This window comes from Phoxinus phoxinus (genome assembly GCF_949152265.1).
Source record: "Phoxinus phoxinus genome assembly, chromosome: 4".
Taxonomy (NCBI): Eukaryota; Metazoa; Chordata; class Actinopteri; order Cypriniformes; family Leuciscidae; genus Phoxinus; species Phoxinus phoxinus.
The window spans coordinates 10,893,098-10,900,946 of record NC_136879.1 but is presented as its reverse complement, the minus strand read 5'-3'; the positions used below and the strand labels follow the sequence as shown (position 1 = coordinate 10,900,946).

The window sequence follows — 7,849 nt, the reverse complement described above, 5'->3', positions numbered from 1 at the left end:
CCTCGTAGTTATGCATATGTTTAGGTCAAACCGGCTAGATTTTCTCCAATTTTCTCTATCACCGCTTTGATAATATCCTCCGCCCTTGTGTCACTCACATCCGTTAAATCCACTGTAACTGTTGCTTCTTTTGAAATAAACTCTTTTTACGTTTTCTTTCCTTGCTGCTTTATCCTTTCCATCTCGTCGTCTTTGATCCAGTCCAGTTTAATTTCCAGTTGGTGTTCCTTCTGCCATTGCTGTGGTCCTTGCCGTTGATCCATCCATTTTAAATAAAGTAAAAAAAAACGCTTAAACTCCCCCAAACAGCGTAAGCTGCTGGAAGGAAAACGCAAGCAAAAAAAAAAAGAAAAAAAAAGACTATTATAAAAAATAAAAAAAATGATGAAATTAAAGGGAAAATTGGTGAGCCTCTCTCACCTACTGCACACAACAAACTGCCAACTCACTTCCTGTTTGCTCAATTGCACGCTCAAAGTGGTATGGCCGTAAGCGAAATCTGCTGCCAAAAACAGGCTATTTAAAAGGTTAGAACATTAGTGAAGTAAACTAAGAAGCTTACAGCACCTGGTATTCCCAAATCCGCTGCTCAAAGCCATGTAAATGCTTAAATTAATAACATTAATGATAAATTATCAGTATAAGACTGGCTTCCATACTAGATGGTCTTTTATTCATTTGTATTTTTGTGACTGGCTTCCATACTAGATGGTCTTTTATTCATTTGTATTTGTGTGTATGAACAAGCAGCAACAAGGGTGATCCATGGATTTCAAATAGATGGAGGAATGATAAGACAGCACACCTTTCCAAATCTTCTTTTAGCAAGTCAGCATTCAAACACCAGATTCCCCCTCCCCTCCCTGATTACATCTTAACCATCATCACAGCATGGTCACTTAGGCCCCGTTTACACTATGGTAAAACGCAGATATTTCTCTGCGTTTTGGCCTGTCATTTACATGAAAACGCCGTTTTTATCCCAGAAAACGATTATTTCTAAAAACTCCGGCCAAAGTGGAGATTTCTGAAAACACAGGTTATATGTTGTTGTGTCAACTGGGAGAAACAGGGTTTTAGGTTCTCTCTTGTCGATTCTGAGGATTCTGATTGGCTTGTATGGCTTTATCCTTCTCCCTACACTGCTGCCCATAGGTTTGGCATAGTTATGATGACGCTCGACGGCGTATTTATGCGGGTTGTGTGCACGATGTTATTATTGAAAACGGAGGGTGGGAAATATTAGTTTCTCTAAATACCCGGCTGTGTGTAAATGTGGCCTTTTTCCCACAAAATTATTTCACATTTTGGACATATTTTAACATTTCCCTTTTGGTTGAACATAAATATATACGGCTTTGTTTCAAAACTCCCATCACCAATTGTCTTTTAGATAATAATTTTTTGTAGGGATTCTCTTCCCTCCATACATCAACCAAGTCCTCATTTTGCATCCATTCAGTTAAGTATTTACTGGATACATCTGACTTAAATTTTGCGCTGCTTGACGCGTCCAGTCTCGTGCAACATACATTAAAGTCCCCAACCTCTATGTAGTTGCCTTGTAGGCATAATTTCTTTGAATAGTTATTTTCTTTCATTTTCTATATTTGGAGCATAAATATTTATCAGCCTGAAAAGTTCATTATGAAACACAAATTCAGTCACTAACACTCTCCCATTGCCATCCTTGTATACTTGCTTTGCATTATTTACTCTACCTTCTTTTTTCCCGGTTGCCACACCACAGGCTTTTGCATTCCCGTGATTGACAAAAATATCACCTTCCCACCTTTTTTATATTGACCATTGTGTCATCAGACCAGTGTCTCTCTATCGCCTTTCAGTAATATATCGCCTTTCAGTAATATGTCGCCTTTCAGTAATCCCTTCACCCTCTCAAACTTATTTTCGTCTCTTAGTCCATAGCTTTTCAAACAGGCAATGTTCATAATGCCCCACATAGCAAATATTATAGTTTTGAGAACATTAACACTCATTTCGATACTTCTTTATTTTTTATTTAGAAGGATTTATTTAGGGATTATACAAGATATTATACAAATATCTTTATACAATTATACTTCCATTATAGTTAACTTTATTTCCAGTGCAAAACAATAATACATAAAAAAACAGCTAATAAAGAAAATATAAAATATATATTTTATATATATTAGCTGTTTTTTATGTATTATTGTTTTGCATTGGAAAGAAAATATTGCACTCAAATACTGCATTCAAGCAATACAACACCTGTATATATGCACATGGAAAATCTCACATAAACAAATAAACCTCCAGACTATTTTCCCATTCAATTCTATATTTTTGAGCTCTTTTTCGCCGGCTGCTCGGAGGTAACGTTAGTAATTTTTACATTTCCCGCTGTTTTGTCACTTGTCATCATCGATACATGACTCACAATGACTGAAACGACCAATTAAAAGGGCATTCTCTGATGATGTTCCAAGATGTTAAAAACGCGACGCTGATCATAGACAAACGGGGAGAAATTAGTATCTATCGCACGCACCGTCTGGGTTTTTTTCTTATCATAGTCTACAAATGTCTTCGTTTATAGTCTGACATTAAAGCCGCGTTTCCACCGCGGGAACTTTCCCCAGGAACTAGGAACTTTGGGGTGGTACTCGGTGTGTTTACACCGCAGGAACCAGGGTCTAAATGAAGTTCCGGGTAAATATTTCCCCCTCCGAAAGTCCCTGCTGGCGAGGTAGTACTTTTTCAAAGTTCAGGAACTTTCGGGGGTTGGACTTGTGCGCTGAACATGCTGATTGGTTGTGTTCACGCTGCATTTTGATTGGATGAATCCACGCAGCATTCTATTTTAACCGGCATTTTTAAAAAATCTATTGCGGTTTGTGGCTTCATGCAGTAAGCCTTTGTGTGCAAATATGGAATATAATAAAAAATAAAACAAAAACAGCTGGACCGACGACGAGGTTCAGGCTTTATTAAGCGTATTTGTGTAACAGGACATTTTCTGCGCGTTCGTCCCAGCCATCTCACGGTCAATGTCTGCATCGTCTAATTTTATAGCATTAGCTACGAGCTTTCTGAACACACTTTAGTATCAGTGCTCGTCTCTTTTCTGCCGTTTTGTTAATTACCTCGTTAGTAAACCAATACATCACAAACAACTGCAGCACAGTTTGAATCTCCTCCATTTATTATAAATTTGGCGCTCAAAACTTATTACTGTCCGTCGCAGACTGGGAGGAGCAGTTGCGAATTTGCGCGCAGTTTATAATCTTCCCGGTACTTTAGACCACGGTGTAAACGCAGAAAGCAACCGGTCTGGGGCAAAAAAAGCTCCTGGGAAAAAAGTTCTTGGGACAAATTGTTCCGGGTAATTTCGGTGGAAACGCGGCTATAGGCTATTAGAAGCTACAGTTGGTACTCAACCAGAATAATACTTTAACCGTCGCCGTTCCCGACGATAGCGCAGTGGTCAGCGCAACAGCATGAGCTTCACGGAGCTTCAAGCGATCCGAGATCGAATCTCATTGTAGCCTACGTGCTGTTGGCTGACAGCGTTTATGTTTTACCATTCTTGATGCTTAGATAGGTAACTGTTTATTAAAGTCAAGCGTTTTGTTTAATTATCAATGGCACATTACAACATAAATTTGCTGCATTCCAGTAGAGCCGCTGCACAGACGACAAAACTGATGAAGGAAGATTGTCAGCCGATCGCGTCAGAAAATGAAAATGATGAAGCTAGTCTTTAATCTGCTAAATTATTGTTTTGTGAATCATTCACGAAATTGGAGATGACTGACATTGATACCCGCCATAGCAAAGGAAGAAATTTTTAAAAACAGAGCATTGATTGAACAAATCAGACAAAGACTGATTTTTTTGACTTGGCTACACAAAATAACAGACTAACTAAATAGTAGGCTATTGCTTTCAAAATAAAAAAACAATGAAAATGTAAAATAACACTAAAATTAAGTTTGAAACCCCATTGCACATTTTAAGGTTTAAATAAAGTGTTGGGGCAGTTTATTTATTTAAAACAGGGTTGCATTGAGTTAGAGTTAATTTTCTAAGTAAGAAACACAGAATCTTATTCTTGCGACATTTTAAATTTGTATTGCCAAATAAATTGCAGCTAAATTAAACAATTAAAACAAGTAGCCTACAAAACGGAAATAGTTCAAAGCAACATAAATTAAGATCATGCGTTTTTCTTTGCCTCTCTCTCGCGCTGGATCTCTTTTATTTTAGTTTATTTAGTCTCCCTGTCATGATTCTGCCCTCATGTCCTTGATTTTCTCTAGTCTTGAGGCAGGATCATGACAGACCCATGTTTTGTGTGCAAGCACATGGCCTGTTTGGGCCATGTGCTTGTGTTGTCTCGTTACCTAACCCCGCCCCCTTGTTATCCTCGTCTTGTGATTATTGTCTAGTCAGTTTCACCTGTCTTCGTCATTAGTGTTCCTTATATAATCCCCATGTGTGTGCTGTCCTGTGCCGGTTCATTGTTTGATGTGTCAAATTCTGTGTTACACTCGTGAGTACCTTGTCTGTGAATGTCTTAAGAAGAAGTGTTCTGATCCTGTATATACTGTTTGTTTTGTCTAGTTATTTACCAAGTCCTAGTTTAGTGTATCCCTTACCTGTCTATGTTTTGCCCCCTCGTGGGTAGTGATGGGCAAATCGAGGCTTCGTGAAGCAATGAAACCGTTGAACCAAATGGTTCATATTGTTTCGAGGCTTCGAATCAATCCGACACCCGTCTCCACGGTGACACCTAGTGGTCACTTGCAGGTGTTGATCTGAAACAACCTTGACGAGCCATTAAAAAAATGTGTTGTTTTTTTATTATTGTATTTTTCTAATATGTGAAGCTTGTAACCTAGGCTCCTCACTGTGCATAATGTTATTGTGGTCCTGCAAAATGAATATTAATAAAAGAAATCAAGCCACAATGTCTCACTTTTTTAGATATTTTTATTCAAAAATATTAATTTCTCTGCTGTGGAAGGACTTAGCCTACTTCTTTTTTTACAGATAATTTCTCCAGCCTTTGAAAAAATCCTTTCACAAGGGACACTTGTTGCTGGCATGCAAAGATATTTTTTAGCCAGGACATACAAATGAGGAAAGATTACTGCTCTCTCTTTCCAGTAAGTATTTTAGGTAGTATGATGACTCTTTCCAGTATGATGTATTTTTTCACTTCCACTGTGGCATCAGCTGTGGCATTGTGTATCATCTGGGTTTGATGGATACGAGTATCAAAAAGTTCCCATAAACTGTCTTGTGTTTCTACTGGTGTTGATGTTGATGGTGATGGTGATGATGTTGATGGGTCTGATGTTGACATTTCTGGCTCTGAATAAAAATGAAAACAGCAATTAGTAACAAATGCTAAACTGACGGCACATATGAAGTATATATTACATGAATCAGATTACATAACATAACACAGACGGAAACTGCTCACCAGGATTTGTGTTTGAACGCATCAGCGAAGCACACTCCAGTGTCGTGTGCTTTTCAGCGTCCTGGGCTTTGGCAGCATTTCCAAATGCCATATTTTTTAACCTTGGGTCCAGCAGTGTAGCCAGTGCCAAGGCTCTAAAACTCTCATAACCTCCACATCTGGACTGCAGACCTTCTTGCAGATGTGAGCCTATGAGCCAAAACAGGAGGAAAAAAATATATAATAATGACAATAATATGACAGTTATGACCAATTACATGTGTAGTATGGTCATTGTGGCCTACCTAATTGTACAGTTGATTCCTGCGTTGCATTTCTTTTTTTCTGTGCAAGCTTGTGCTGCAACATCCTGTGTACAGTGGTATTAGCATTGAAGCAGACACTCTCTTTTCCTCTGACATCTCTGTTGTTGCGAGTTTGAATGGTTGCAGTGTTGACAATGATTGTTGAATAATGTCATACTCAATCTATCTATGTAATTAGATATATGTATCTACAATCTATCTATGTATTTAGATATGTATCTATGATCTATGTATCTATAATCTATCTATGTATTTATATATGTAGCCTATCTTTAATCTATATATATGTATCTATCTATCTATTAATCTAGCTGTCTGTATATATTTATATCTATGTATCTATTAATGTGTCACTATATGTATACTCTGTGTCTCTAGCCTATCAGTCAATGTGTTGTGTACATTTAAATGTAAGCCTAAATATAACTAAACAAATCGCACTATAAATGTCACTATATCACCAAAAATCCGCTATCTCAAAATCAAACTCCTCTCACAAAAACCCACGAGGCCAATATGCGTTGATTTCACTTTTATACAGATGTGCGATTGTGTGGTCTGTTTCCGACCGTGTCAATCAAACGCTGATTAGGCGGATCACACCTGATGAAACACTTAGTGAAACACTTCGAGGCTTCGTTTGGCCATAGTCACGTGACATGGGTGTTTTGAATCACGCTTCGGATCAGTGTTTCGAATCATCTGCGCTTCGGGATCTCGCAAAGCTTCGGAACGACTGTTTAGCGGCAGCCATCCCTACTCGTGGGTTTTGTTTTCTGTTTTTGTCTGAATAAACCCCTGTTTGAGTTATCTGCTGTCTGCGATTGGGTTCATCCTACCAACCTCATAACACTCCCTGCACTGCGCACGCCAGGTCTCTCTCGAAATTAAATATTACAGGGTTAAAACACATCATACAGCTGATAGGCTATATGTCGCTGTGTGTCATCCATACAAATCACGAAAAAACTGTAACAAATCATTTAGCCTTGCTTCAAAGACACAGAATGCCTTGTTGAATTCACCTTACAATAAAACGAGGTGGATCGCGAATAAAAGAGCTCTGTATCTGCTGCTCACTCGCATTCGTTTAGTTGGCAAGAACGCATTTCCTCACTAGTTAATGTTTAGATAATGCCAGATTGTTGACAAACACACTGCTCAAACATTTTAAAACTCTACAAAACCAGTTGAAACAAATGGATTGAACACTTCAACTGAAATTGTGTGTGAAACCCCTTTAAATACATACAACTACAATATTTATAATTTAATAGGAGGGCCTACATTTGGACACATCGATAGTTATCCTTAAAAGTATTTAGCCTTTGCCTGGTCATCAGGCTCACTCTCCATATGAAAGACGGAACATTTAACACCTCCTAAACCCCCAACCCCCCCACAGGCTATCTGAGTTTGAGACCGACTTAAATAATAATAATAATTCGTTACATTTATATAGCGCTTTATCTGAGACCTCAAAGCGCTTTACATAGAAGGGGGTAATCTCCTCAACCACCACCAATGTGCAGCATCCACTTGGATGATGCGACGGCAGCCATATTGCGCCAGAACGCCCACCACACACCAGCTTACTGGTGGAGAGGAGACAGTGATGAAGCCAATCAGTATATGAGGATGATTAGGAGGTAGGGCTGTAACGATTTACGATATTAAACCGAAATCGCGACACTCAGATCCACGAACCTGTGTCGCGGTATGAGAAGGCAGATCGCGATCGACACACCCCTTGCCAGACTTATCTTTCTCATCCAGAATAGATCGTAGGGCTGTGACGGGGTCTTTTACATATTAGGTATGGGAATTTCAAGCAAAAATAATATTCGAAGATCGCTGGGTATCATTTGATTATTATTCAAAAATCGCACCTCTCCCCCACACGCGCGCGCGCGCGAGCACGAGCACACACACACACACACACACACACACACACACACACACACACACACACACACACACACACACAAGCAAACACCAGAGCAAGTGAGCAAAGCGCACGGTGTTTGCTTGTATGTGTGTGTGTGTGTGTGTGTGTGTGTGTGTGTGT

The 7,849-nt window shown here is 39.0% G+C and overlaps 1 long non-coding RNA gene across 1 annotated transcript; it reads right to left on the bottom strand.

The window, feature by feature from the left end:
- Positions 1–5,226: 5,226 nt before the first annotated feature.
- On the bottom strand, positions 5,227–6,478 carry LOC306996631. Its single transcript, XR_013797135.1, has 3 exons — positions 5,761–6,478; positions 5,477–5,665; positions 5,227–5,364 (listed from the first exon to the last, which is right to left on the bottom strand). It is a non-coding gene; the product is annotated as an uncharacterized lncRNA (long non-coding RNA).
- Positions 6,479–7,849: the final 1,371 nt, after the last annotated feature.